Genomic DNA, 14235 nt, shown 5'->3' on the forward strand with positions numbered 1-14235 from the left:
GTGGCTGTCATGTTACCATGACCCATACAACTGTCCCTTCGTGGCCATGTGATGGATTATGAGTGCTGTCCCTTTCGGAAGACTGAAGGTCAGCTGCGGAAGCTTTGCTTTTCTTTTTTTGGGAAAGCCTTCAGGGTAGTTGGTTCCCAGGTCATCTGCAAAGGACTGACCACTGAAATCCTCTTAAAGCAGGCTGGGGTCTGGGGCCTAGACTGCCTGATACGTTCAGGATTTCCAATAGAAACCTTTAATGATTCAATAAGAAGCCAGAAGATGTAGAAGCCCCTTAGATTATGGCATTAAGAGAATACCAGATCATGCCAAATACTCTCAATTGTTTGTCCCCATTAAGAATACATACTAAACATAGGACTTCGTAGGAAATTTCTTTTGAAAACATTTTATAAACAAGCAAATAGTCAAGCATGTTTCTTGCCAAGGCAACATTTTTTCTTAGCAATACACTTTTGCCATTACTCTCCCTTCCCAACAATCCACCCACCCCAAGTACTTTGTCTTCTTGCCTAGTGTGACTGTATCATTCCAGATGGTCTAATTCAAGACATTGGGACATAGGAAGTATTAGCGCTGAACCCAATCCTGATAGCCACAGAGGTGACATTTCCAGGAACAATTGTTGGACAGGATGGGAATTAGCAGCATAGCCTATTGTCTTACCTTACCTTGTGAAGGAGCGCCCGAGCCAGTTGTATTGGCTTTACTGCTGCTTCAGTTAATTGTGCATAAAGCAGGATTGAACCTTAGGTCCTCTATACCGATTTATCTATGTTCAGGCAAAAGCTCAAAAAATCACTGAACAAATTCAGAGATATTTTGCAGATGTTGTGTGATTCCATTTTGTGCATTCCAAAGAGTCACATCAAATTGCCCCAGTTTTGCTCTAGTCTGAACATAATAATTTCTTTATATTAAAGCACAGGAAGAAGTAGGTAAAAATGAAGAGATCTGATAATTTTAAAGGTTCTATTTTTGTCATTCCAGTGGTTTGTGAACATGATATCATTTTTAGGGGAAGCTGAGTTGTAGTGTAAAGTTAGCAACCTGTATAACCTTTGAACTCTTTCCAATATCGTAACTCTACTTCAAAATGTAAACTTTGAATCCTGAATAGCCAAAGAATGAAACAAAAATTGCACAGACACAGTGGTACAAAGTTCAATTTGATAAGTTGGCTAGTAGATTGAAACTTGCCAATGTAACAAGAAGTTTTTAATGCAACAGTCTGTGTTGATCTTTAAGAGCTGTGCACAATTTATTTATTAAATAATAATGCTGCTCAGCTCTCTGAAACACTCAGGAGAGTGGCCTGTGCACTGCTTTCATTTATCAATGGTAAATGTATTGGAGGATTATTCATGGTACAAACAAGTCAGGCAGTGGGGGGTCAGGTCAGCTGTAGTGGGCGGAGTCTCTTTGAATCAATTAATCACACTGTGATCTTGAGAAGTTCCATGTGTTTTGAACTCTTGCTTTTTTTTAGTGACTGGTCAGCTATTCAGCAACCCAACCATGAAGTGTTCCTGTATGGATGTCAGATTTGCCTGTGATACTCTACCCATCCCCACTAGCTTCAATCCTGAAAGCTTTTCCACCACCTGCCAGGCACAAGTCAGAATGAAATGAAACACTTTCCATTTCATCTTTGAAAAGCAGGCCAGGGAACTGTTCAATATCTCATCCAAAGCAAACATCCCTGACACTGCCGCACTTGACAGGACCAGCCTAGATATTTGTGCTCAGATCTCTAGAGTAGGTCTTGGACCCACAATCCTCTGACTCAGGCAAGAGGGCAATTAACCGAGACATGTTTGACAATGATGCAGGTAGCAAACATAGAAATTACCTCCAAAAGTTCAGTTTAAATCCTAGCAATGGATTTAAACTATCTGCACAACTTGGCAAGTTACTGTGGTGCTTTCTATGCATTGGTGGGTTAGACTGGAGCCATCCTGTAAGTGGAGAGATTAGGAAATGAGTGGTGTTAGAGAGTGGGAACACTAAACCTGCAGGGAGTAGGGAATAATAGCCAACTTCTGCTGAACTCATCCAAGTGGGTTTCAAAGAGGGTCTTAAAGATGGAGAGACAGATAAAGAGGTTTCTGGAAGGTCTTCCATGGGTGAACAGCACAGCCTCCAGTGGTGGGGATTGGAGATTGTATCCTATTTTAATGTTCATTGTAGAACTTGCTTAATTTACATGCCAATGAATCAGATGAAAACAGTTGTGTAATCAGCTGAAGTTTAGCAGGTCACACTCTCATCTATGAATCACAAGGTTCTGGGTCCAAATTGCACTCTCGTGCATGAACACTGAAATCAATACTGACACTTCACTGCAGTACTGAAGGAGTGCAGTGTTAGTGGACATGTAGGACATTAGACTGAGGCCTGTTTATGTGGATGTTGCAAGATTCCCTGGTGGTATTTACTGAGTAGCTTTCCCAGTATTGGGCCCAATCAACATCACAAAAACAAAGTATCTAATCATTATCACATTTTTGGTTTTGAGAGTTTTCTGCTCGCAGATTAGCTATCATATTTCCTATGTTATAACAATGACTACACTTTATTGGCTGTATAGCACCTTGAAATGTCCAGTGCTGTGCAGGTCACTATATAGATGTATGTTTTTCAATGGCAGTGATCTGTCACAGGCAATTTCTATTCCATTTTCAGCACCCAAGTAGTAGAGATGAAATCATCTCCTAAATATTGTAAATAATGCTTTTATGAAAATTGATGCCAGATTGCACATGAGGAAGGTTAATGCAAATTTTCTTTCTGCATGTCCAGGTACTGCAAGCAAAATTGGGCAGGGGTAGCGATTAATTATTTCAATCCTGCGCCTTCTCCTTACTGCTTGCTCTCACTGACTTATCATTTGCTCACATTTTTATTCCGGGGAGAGCTCACAGAGAAATCTTTCACTCTCCTATGCTCCTAAAGGTGGAGCCATCTTGAAGGAAGCACAGATGAGAGGCAGGGCTCACCAGTGCCCGTGATCTCCCTCATCATGGTATCAACACTCCCAGTATTATACATCTTTAATGTAAAAATGTCTTCTCCAAGCAGCTAGTCACAGATACTATGTTGTATTTCCTTGTTGACAGCAATGCAGTTTCCTCTTTATCTAGCTTGTTTAGTTTGGCTCACTGCCCTTAGTCCTGCTTTTAGCTCAAAGTTTGCAATTTTGTCTAAAATTGGATCTTATCCCTAAAACAATAGTGAGAGTTGTTTTCTCTTCTCACATTTTTTTTCATCTCACAGCTTTCGTATTTTGCAGCATGGAGTGATCACTTTGCATGTTTTATTTTGCTATTGACGTGTCTGTGTTCAGTCAAGTGAAGGTTTTAATTACTCAGGAGAAACAGGCTTCTGAGGTCTACACTTTGACACTCATTTGTGGGGTTTGGACTTCACTAATTTTCAGACATTCTAGTGTTGCAGGAATGCATTTTACTGCAAAGAAAGGGTGCACACACAGCTGACAGCATCCTTAATGCAGAACCATAGAGAACTGACATATCAGATGGTGCTTTGAGATTGTATTAAGTGTTGCGCTAGTGCCGACAGCCCCCAACACGAGTCTCCCAGCACCTCTAAAGTAAATACACTGCACTCGTTAAAGCCGATAGCTATGAAGGATGTTCTGTTCAAAATCAGGGTCTTACAAGCGACAATACTGACAAGTTTCCTTTGGGTTGACATTGGTTGGATGAGGCACATGTGGACCTTGTACACAATAAAGGTTACTGCCCAGATTTAGCTTGTAAGTATAGTGAGAGGGATAGTTTCCCTATTTCTTAGTAATTGAAGTCAGGGACATCTGGCTTCCATGTGGAATGAGCAACAAGATAAATTAGCACATCAGAAGAACAGGGTCTATGTTCAAGTACCAGTCTATGTTGAGGTTGGGTGTCCACCTGGGCTACATAAAAAACTTATTTCAGTTGGTTTCCTCAGTGGTGGCTATTGTTGCTTCCTTTGGAACCACCAAAGATCTATAAACATATCTATGTAACTATTCAGAAATAGAGGTCAATTAAATCATATGAAAACAAAATACTGTGAGCACTACTGTGAGGTAAAAATACAAAATACTGGAAATGCTCAGCAGGTCTGGCAGCATCTGTGGAGACAGCAACAGAGTTAGTGTTTCTGGTCAGTTACCTTTCATCAGAATCAATTAATAATGTGTTCAGCAGGGGTTTACTACAATCCAAACGTAGGATCACTCTTTGCCTTTTCTTGTGCTTGTGTTGGGAAATCCAAAAAGGGTTGGGGGGAAGGGGAGGCATCAAGACTCAAAGAAACAAAAGGAAGCCAGTGAAGAGATGAGCTGATAAACATAGTCAACAGAAAAACTGTACAGGAGTGTGGGAAAACATTCAGAAGAACTCCTAACAGGAAATGCATTGCCCAGCCTAAACAAGTAGTCAACGCAATGACTGACCTGCCGTGAATGTGAAGTCTATCAATGTGCCATCAACATTACCAAACATGCGTCAGACTTAACATCAGCAAAATTCCTTCCTGTTTCTGCATTCTGTGGCTCTTTATAGGAACCAAGCCCACATTAGAATGATTGCCTTTTTTTCAATGAATAGCTACGGCTGCCGTACAACACAGCTCGAGCAGTTCCCTGACACACACCAAGATTTTATTCAGTCTTTGTTTAGAAAGGAAAAATAACAGAACAAATGGGTTTATGCAAATAGATGGGACATTTGTGAAAGGATATGGAAAATTGATTCATTTATGTGCCAGTTTCAACTGGTTTACTTCAGGTGGTTCTTGGTCTCTTTCAATCCAATTACATGTCAGAAGAAATTCATGGGAAGCTTTGATAAATACAAACACAACTTTAATGCTGTGTTCTTAGGATTAAGAATTTGGTTGTTCTGGGAGAGAACCATTAGCAAGTTGTAAAGCGTGGATTAGCACTTCCCAAACTACTTTCAAATACAGTATGACCCCATTTTCACACTTGAGATTAATACAACCCCAGCAACCAACAAAAAGTAAACTAAAAATAAAGTAGAATAGCAATATATTTCTTTGTACCGGGAATGGAAACATTGTACATTTTTCACTGTACTCCTGTATCCCTGTACTTGAGTATATTTAACAATAAAACCTAAATCTAAACAAAAATCTAACTGTCAAAGTTGGCACATTATACATAGATCAGCATATTTACATCCTTGCAAACGTCCCAGTCAGTCTGCATATTTGATAAGCTCAGTGTAAATGTTTACTTCATTATAATTTTATATTTCTCTTGTTTCCAAATGGTATCAAAAATCAGGCAGTACGGTTTAATTCTAGACAGACTAATTTTCTCATAAATACTGATTAATTGACACCCCTATTAAAATTCCATGTATGTTTTCATCTGTTTACTTTGAGTTTTATGAGCTTATTTTATCCACCTATTATGATATAAGTTGCTCGATAAAACTTGCACTTTTTTCTCTTTCAGTAAACAACCAGAGCAGATAGGCTCATTTAAAAGAATGCTGTTGAGCCCAGTGTCCTCTGCTCAGTTTAAGCATTAGATCAGTTTACATAATAGACCTCTCTCAGGCAGAGGTCATGATGTCAATTTTGTCATCTATAATGACTTATGTAAAAGAGATTAGTGTACAAATGAAGTGTTTAGAGACAAATGTTTTGAATGAAAATTATTGAAAATGATTGAATATGACAAACAAAAGAACCAAGGTAAAGCTTGAGTATGTCGGCCTTTATTGCGAAATTATTTAAGTACAGGACTAGTGAAGGCTTGCTTCAATTGTATGGGAGCTTGGTTCGACCACACTTGGAGTACTGTGTGATGGAGAGATTGCAACGAGAGGGTTTTTTGGTTTCCTCATCTCAGGAAAGATATTATGGCCAGAGAGGGATTGCAACAAAGGCTCATCAGACTTGTTCGCAAGATGGCAGGACTATCCTAGGAAGAGAAATGAAAGAATGAAAGGTAGTCTCAGTGAAACTTACAGAAGACCTAAACGGATCGTTACAGGTAGGGTGTTTCCCCTGACTGAGAAGTCTACACCCCATTCTGAAAATAAGGATGTTGCCAGTTAAGTCAGGGATGACAAATGTTTAACTCAGAGGGTTAAGAATTTGGAATACTGTACTAGAAAATTATGTGGAAGCTCAGTCTTTGAGCATGTTTAAGGTAGAGATTAATAGATGTCAATCAAGTACAAGGTTATGAGGTTGGTGTGGGTAAAGGTTTTGAAGTGTTCAAGCAACCAGGATTGCATCCAATGGCAGGACAGGTTTGATAGGTTGAATGGCCTATTCCAGTTCCTATGTTACTATCCCTTCAAACATTAAGTACTGAGATATTGGGGATGATATAAAAAATTGTCAGATTCTAGATTGGAAATAGTTAAAACAGATTCAAACTCCACCAAAAACATTTGACTTTCACAAAAATCCATTGAAGTTGCAAAGTGTACAAAGGTGCCTCACAGAGTTGTAATCAGTTGGAAGTGGAGACCAAATCCGAAAGGAGTTAGTTAGAGTTATATCGCTAAAGACTTGATTCATTAAGATGGTGGTATTCAAAGATGGTATTAAAGGAAAAAGAGGTAGCGGGAATTCTACAAGGTAATTACGAGGCTGAAGCTGTGCTATTAATGGTGGGCCAATGGTTGTCAAAGTTGGAGAAATGAAGAATTATAAGGGAGTTGTTAGTCTGAAAGAACTTACAGAGACAGGACAATTATAGGCAACTATAGAGAAAAGGATTGTAACTTTAAAATGGAAGTCTTACGACACCAATGCACTCTGGCACCCAGCTCCTACCTCTTTATCCCAGTTTACAGGGGCCTCCAAGCCTGGTCTGCCAAGATACCCTCTCCTCACAATGACTCCATTCAATTCCAGTGACAATCTTCTGCTGGGACTTGCTGCATACCCAGCAGTGGCCATAGCATTCTAGAATCCCTACAGGAATGAAACAGGCCATATGGCCCATTGAGTCCACATTGACCCCCCAAAGAGCATCTTGCCAATCCTGTAACCCTGCATTTCACATGGCTAATCCACCTGCACGCCCCTGGACATTATGGGCAATTTACCATGGCCAATCCACCTAGTCTGCACATCCTTGGACTGTGGGAGGAAACCCACACAGGCACACTGAGAATGTGCAAACTCCACACAGACAATCACCGAAAGGTGGAATTGAAGTCAGGTTCTGGTGCTGTGAGGCAGCAGTGCCAACCAGTGAGCCATTGTGCCACCTGATTTAGTATTGCCAGATATTTGACTGGCCAGCAGTTGTTGAAACCTGAGATTCCTCCCACACATGTGTGAAAGTCTTGCCCTGAGCCAATGCATCCATGCCTGATTATTAAATGACCATAGGGCAGCCCAGCTGGAATGCAGGATGCTGCACTGCTGGGTATTCTGGCAGAGGTATTGGGAATGGGAATCCTACCAAGAAGTAAAATCCTGCCTTTTGTGCTTTGAGGATTGAGGGAAACTCACTGATATTACACAGGCAAACATTGCCTTCTAATGTATTATTTTAACCTTGTAATTAATTACAACATTAAATTACACCCACAGAACTTCCTAAAAGGTAAAACCTTTTTATTTTATGTACCAGGCTGTGGGTGGCACGGTGACTCAGTGGTTAGTACTACTGCCTCCTAGCGCCAGGGACCCGGGTTTGATTCCTTCCTTAGATGACTGACTGTGTTGAGCTTGCACATTCTTCTTGTGTCTGTGTGGGTTTCCTCACAATCTAAAGATGTGCAGGTTAGGTGGGTTAACCATGGGAATTGTGGGGTTATGGGGATAGGGTGGGGATTGGCTGGGTGAGATGCTCTTTGGAGGGTTGGTGCAGTCTAGATGGGTTGGAATGGTTACTTTCTGCTCTGTAGGCATTCTTTGCTAAAAAAGCAAACAAATTAACCATGCTGATGCTTTTTGAAGCTCCTCTTGTCCCATGTGTGATTTCATGGGAACTGACTGCACTCTACAGTCATAATAAAATATGGTATCCTTCATAGTTGAGGAGAGAGTGTATAGGTACAGTATTCAATCACGGGAGCATCACAATTGGGCATGTATTAACTCACCATGGAGATGACATACACCTTCCAGCAGTCCTTCATTAGTAGAGACACTAGTTCATTTTCTTCTCTCTTCGACCTGTCCCAACAAAAAAAAATGAAGTGGGGAGGGGGGGGTGGGGGGGGGGGTGATGAAAGGTGTGTAAATACCTACAGAGCCCAACCCCTCCCCACCCACCCCGCCCCAGCCAGCTAATAGAGTTAGGTGGAGCACAGTGGGTGGAACCTTATGTATAGTATGGACCAGTTGGGCTGAATAGATTGTGAATTGTATGTATTCTACATAGAAGTGATTGAAATGGATGTATATGCCCTCTTCAGTTTAATCCTGCCATTACAGGGTGTTGGAAGGGGCACCTTAAGCTTTGCTCTGCTATTTACTGACAGAACCTTGCCTACAATGCTATAGCTTGAAATGTGTGTAACGGCAAATGATTGTGTTTGATTCATCTGTACCTGGACTGCAAATAGAATACTTCCACGCTGTAGCAGTGACTTGTGACTTAATCCCACTGATTCTGTTTAGCTACTTAACTGAGTCTGTGTTTAACCTATTTTTCTCTAATGGTCATTAGCAAACATTTTCAATTCCAAAGAGAGGATTGGTGATAAAATCCTTCGCCCTGAATGGTCTGTGTGCCAAAGGCATTACCTGAGTCTTTCAGAGATGAATAATTGATTGGGTCAAGAGTGGTATGGAAGAAACGAATAAGAAGCTAGATGTTTAAAATCCACCTAAATACGCAGATTATTATCTTGCAAAGCTTCCTTATCTCTTACCGTTAAGCTTAAAGGCAACCCATTGTCTTCAGCTCTGAGGTATTAATTTGAAGTGAATCAGGCTATTGGGTTTGATGGGCAGAAAGTGACCCCACACTATTCCTACCCCATCTCGATTCTTCAGAAGCCATTCATAAAGTAAGTATTTTTTTAACTCAAAATTGGAAAGTGGCCAAGTGAGGCTTCCCTTTAACTATCTAATGAAAAGCATTGTAGAGGTTTGAAAGTATCCTTCTTTAAGATGGCTGGGTAGATTGTGCTCTAATTTTGCTTGAGAAAGGGAACAGAAGGTGCTGACAGTTCAGTCAAAGCAGGATTGCTCAATGTCTGTTAGCACCTTAATTAGCAATTATTCAAATAACAAAGTGTGCTTTTTCTGGGGGGCAACTATAAAAGTTGCATGTGTACTGAAACCAAGGGCAGTTTTCAAAACGTTTTCTGCTCCACATTGATGTTCCTTGTCTTTCAACCAGTAATAAAGAAATAAATGATCTTCTTAGTACTTTAATTGTTTGTCTCGAGGTATCCTGTAAACCAAATTCCTCCAAAAGTTTCAACAACACCAACAACAGAAGAAGGGGAGAAAGGAACAAATTTTGTCTATTTGCTTTCCCTGTCTTTTACAAAGGGGCCACTGCACATTTAAAATGCCAAGTCAAATCTACATTTGTTCAGTTCATATTTAAAAATCACACAACACCAGGTTATAGTCCAACAGGTTTAATTGGAAGCACTAGCTTTCGGAGCGCTGCTCCTTCATCAGATGGTTGTGTGATTTTTAACTTTGTACACCCCAGTCCAACACCGGCAGCTCCAAATCATCAGTTCATTTGTTAAGACCTACAAATGAAGAGGAATTGACTGAGAAGTCTATTTCACCGAATAAGAGTATATCAGGCAAAACTTTGTTGGGAGTGTTAGTTGCCAGAGGACAGAGATTTGAGGTAATTGGCAAAGGAAACAGAGGGGTGTCACTGACAGTGAGTTTTATTAAATCTGGATAGCAGTGCCTGAAAGATTGCTGGAAGGAGATACACTGGTAACTTGTAAAAGGATAAAGATTTTGAAAATAAACAAAAAAGTGAAAAGATTTTGGGAAAGGACAGCAGAGCAAAACTAATTACACTGCTCTCCAAATTTGATAACATAGGTATGATGAGCCAAATGGCCTCCTCACATGTTATATAATTCAATGAGAAGGTTGTGAAGGCAGGAGTAGAAATAGTGGGGTGCCAATTGACTTTTCATTGAGCACACAATGTTAACTCTTGGTTAACTCTGGCTTATTAATTAACTTAATTAGCTTTGTGCTGGCTTTAGGAGTAGGAATGGCAGTAAAGATTAATGTTATTTTCTACATGGCTTAAAAACTCAGGAATCTGGTTGGCAGATGTGGCTCACTTCTGCACTTAAAGTATAAAAGATGGTGAACAAAAGATAGTAATCTTAAGACCTCCAAAGTCCAAATGGCTGCTGACACAAACGCTGCCTTTTTTTCATTCAGTCATGGGATCGCTGGCTGGGCCAGCATTTACCTCCCATCCTTAGTTGCCCTTACAACAATGGCTTGCTCAACTATTTCAGAGGGCAGTTGACCACACTGCTGTGGATCTGAAGTAGGCCAGACCAGGTAACGACAACAGTTTCCTTCCCTAAGGGACATTAGTGAACCAGGTGGGTTTTTATGATCGTGGATTTTATGGTTATTGTTAGACTTTAATTTGGAAATTTAAAAAAGAACAAATGCCATCATAGGATTTGAACCTAGGACCCAAGAGTAATTTTATCGGATGACAAAACTCTCATAAAACAGTTTAAAGTCACTTTCAGGAAAGTTGGGGAAATTATTTTAGTTTTAACCTTTTTTCCCCTCTAACAGAAAAAGAACCTTGAGCAACAAATGGGCCCTTTAGGGCATGAACTCTCAAACATACTCTGGATTAGTGGTGCTGGAAGAGCACAGCAGTTCAGGCAGCATCCGAGGAGCCCTTGAGGGCTTTTGCCCGAAACGTCGATTTTACTGCTCTTCGGATGCTGCCTGAACTGCTGTGCTCTTCCAGCACCACTGATCCAGAATCTGGTTTCCAGCATCTGCAGTCATTGTTTTTACCTCTCAAACATACTCTCCAGCCTTTCAGAAGCTATTTTTATACAATTGTTTACTAAGGAGGAAAATTGTGAAACTTGTATCTATGGGCCTACTTCCCATGTTTATTGAAATGTAATCTCTTTTTATGTAAATTTTATCTTGATAAAACTGAAATCTGAATCCTAGCTTGCACTCAGTCCCCAGTCTTCCATTACCTGGATGTTTGTGGATCCACATTGACACCCAATTCAGCAATTTAAAAATTCACACCCTTTCTCCAAGCCCTTCTGACTCTTCCCTATCTCTGGAACTTTCTCAAGCTCTACAACAGCCTGCAATATCTACCGTACTCTAATTCTAGCCTCTTGCACATCCCTGATTTTTATGACCTCAGCATTGGCGGCCATGCCTTCAGTGATATGGGATGTAAGCTGTGGACTTTCGTCTCTCAAACTTTCTGCCTCTCAAATTCTCTTCCTTTAAGATGTTGCTTAAGCCTAATCCTTGTGTCAAGCCTGTGGTCACCTGCCCGATTATATCTTCTTTCATGGCTTGGGATCGAATCAAATTTGGTTTCACTTCTTGTGAAACATCTTAGGATGTTTTACTCTGTGAAAGATGCTTTATGAATGCAAACTGTTGTTGTTAAAACAGAATCTGTGATTCTACCATGATAACTGATTTTGTTGTGTAAACAAGGAAAACCAAATCCAGGACGGAAGTTGCCAAATATCCAGTGCAGTGCCTGATTCTTCTAATTAAAATTATAGTATCTAGGATTGAATAAGTATGCATTCAGATGTGTTTGTCTTTGCATTAGCATTAACCAGTATTTGTTGGAGTGATTGCATAATTTAAATACTCAGTGGATGGTGATTTAAAAATGCCTACATGTAGAAGAAAAAGATGTACTCACCAATCCCATTTCTTTCCCCTCACCCACCCCAGCTAATCTCAAACTTCAAAACGGCTGTCAAAGTGACTTCCACGTCCAGAGAATTTAATCAAGGGAGTCCTTGTACAGAACACGGTTGTGGCAGCTCTGTGTAATTCGTCTTGTAATTCTATGACAGAGCTTGTACTGCCCGCTTGTGCACTGGGGACTCCTCAGTGGGTGGATAATGAAGGGTCTAGCCTGAGAGTGAAGGTCAGCTGCTATCAAACCTTCAGTGTGTCGCACTTCTCCTCCGTGGTCAGTTTTGTTTATCAGCTAGACCTCTCGGCTGCTAATCAAGCCCATTCAGAGACAGGCTTATTAAATTCATTAGAATCTGCCAGATCAAACGGATTAGCTTTGACATGCAGGCCTGGGACTGAGAGCTACTGAGAACGGTACATTCGCTTTCAGCTGCAAGTAGGATGGTCACCAAGGTGATCAAAGGATTTTCTTATCTGTCTTTCATTACTGATGGGATGCAGTTTTTCTTTGGTTTTGAGAAAATGGGGATCTATTTACTGTTACAGTATTGTTTCTGTTTCTATCTCTGCGATGTGTACCCTGGTCCCATCCACCTCGTAATTCAAGAGCCAGTGGTGAAGTGTGATTAGTAAAGGAGGAGGGAGTCGACTGACCCTGTGGCCTTTTGACAGGTTTGATGGGTGGGATACAGATTAAATATTTCTCATCTCTATGATGAGCCTTAGTCCCCTCAGCAATGACCACAAACAGAATTTTTTTTCCCTGTTTGGGTCAGAGGGGTGTGGCAGAGAGTGAGACAAAGGCAGTAGCCATGTGACCTACCAGAGGATGTTGACTGCAAACATCTCAGTTGGGCAAGTGACCACTGTGCCTGTTTGAGGGGAGACAAAGACGTCGAGTGGTACAGCAGCAGACTAACTTGGTCTGGCAAGATTGGAGGCTGAAGGTCAGTAGAAGTGCAAGGGCTATTGCGGTCTTTTAGGGCAATTTAGACTTGAAAGCCATCAGATTCTCTGTATTGAAATAAATGAGGCTGAATTAACTATTGAATGGCTAATAGGAGGCTTTTGAAAACAGCAGATGCCAGTGTGATGTGCATGCTGAAGTGAATGGGAAAAATATGTGAGGGGGAGGCGGCTAGAATTGAACCCACAGAAATGGAGGGAACTCGGTCCAATACACGGCATCAATCTCTATTCCTCACTCGAGAGTAACAATGGGTGGAGTTCCAAAACAGAGCTGCACACAACCTCATCAGTTTTGCAAAGGACGGGGTTAGATTAAAATTCTAAACCCACCCCCCAATCACACCCCTTCCCAAACCATCCAAAGTTTTCCTGATGACAGGCAGCAGCTAACTGCAACTGTTTGGGATTCAAAACCTCAAATTCTGTTAATCCATAAATCAAGTAGCTCTGGTACAATGCTGAATTTTCTCCTCTCCACCCTCTGCCAAAGCATTGTGTTGAAATGTTTAGTTCTCTTTTGTGGAATTAATATTTTTCTTTAGAAACATCGGCAATTTTAAAATTGAGATAATTCCTTTCCAAAAACAAATGCCACCATAACCTTTGTCTATTATGGGGCTGACCCATATTTTATAAAGCTGCAAACGTTGCTCACAATTTTAAAGCATTGCAAAGCAGCGAAATAAATACTGATATTTTCTGAAGTTGGCTTCTCTTTGGCTTTCATAACCCTTGTCAATTTGTAAATCATTTAAAAAAAACAATATTAGTCTGACTGATAACAGCAGCAATAAAGCAGGCATTATTGCAACTCACTGTCCTCCTTAGTAAGATCTTCAAAGCCTCACCTTTGGCAAACAGTTTGTGAAAAATCAGAGCTGCTCGTTGGACTTGTGATAGTTCGGAGCAGAGACCAATGTAAGCCGATCTACTTGGTGATAGATTGTAGGGGCTTTGCCTGACTTAAGGCTGCTGATGCAGGCGATGCTGGAATTCACTTATCCTGGGGAAATCTGATTTCACTTCAGAGAGTTTCAGTATTGTGAAAATGAGCTCGTGTACCTGACACGGTTCAGCCTCTTGCTCCCTCCATCCGACCCTGACCCATTCGCTTGTTTAAAAAAAAAATGGTGTAAGATAAATCTACAAAAAAGTTAGGAATGCATCAGATGTCTGCAAGATAAGTGTAATCTGATCACCATGGTGTCCGTTAATGGTTAACATCATTTAAGACGTACCTGTGCCCCCAACACACTTGTTATTGACACAGAATGAGCCCCGGCCACCACTTGAGCCAGGCTGTGAAGTCACAACCACAAATAACCAGAGAGTGGAAACAAACAGTGCAGATGCATACTGAGA

General features: G+C 40.8%; 1 long non-coding RNA gene across 1 annotated transcript in view; it reads right to left on the reverse strand.

Moving 5' to 3' along the window:
- Window positions 1-5770: 5770 nt before the first annotated feature.
- The window catches only part of LOC122548416 (uncharacterized), a 31278-nt gene continuing 22813 nt past the window's right edge, over window positions 5771-14235 (reverse strand). The window contains exons 4-5 of the long non-coding RNA XR_006311230.2: window positions 8124-8196; window positions 5771-5974 (exon numbers count right to left, since the gene is read on the reverse strand). This is a non-coding gene — a long non-coding RNA (uncharacterized LOC122548416). The remainder of the gene's footprint in view (window positions 5975-8123; window positions 8197-14235) is intronic.

Source organism: Chiloscyllium plagiosum, unplaced genomic scaffold (genome assembly GCF_037043375.1).
Source record: "Chiloscyllium plagiosum isolate Xiang-an unplaced genomic scaffold, Cpla_swu_hap1 HiC_scaffold_3, whole genome shotgun sequence".
Taxonomy (NCBI): domain Eukaryota; kingdom Metazoa; phylum Chordata; class Chondrichthyes; order Orectolobiformes; family Hemiscylliidae; genus Chiloscyllium; species Chiloscyllium plagiosum.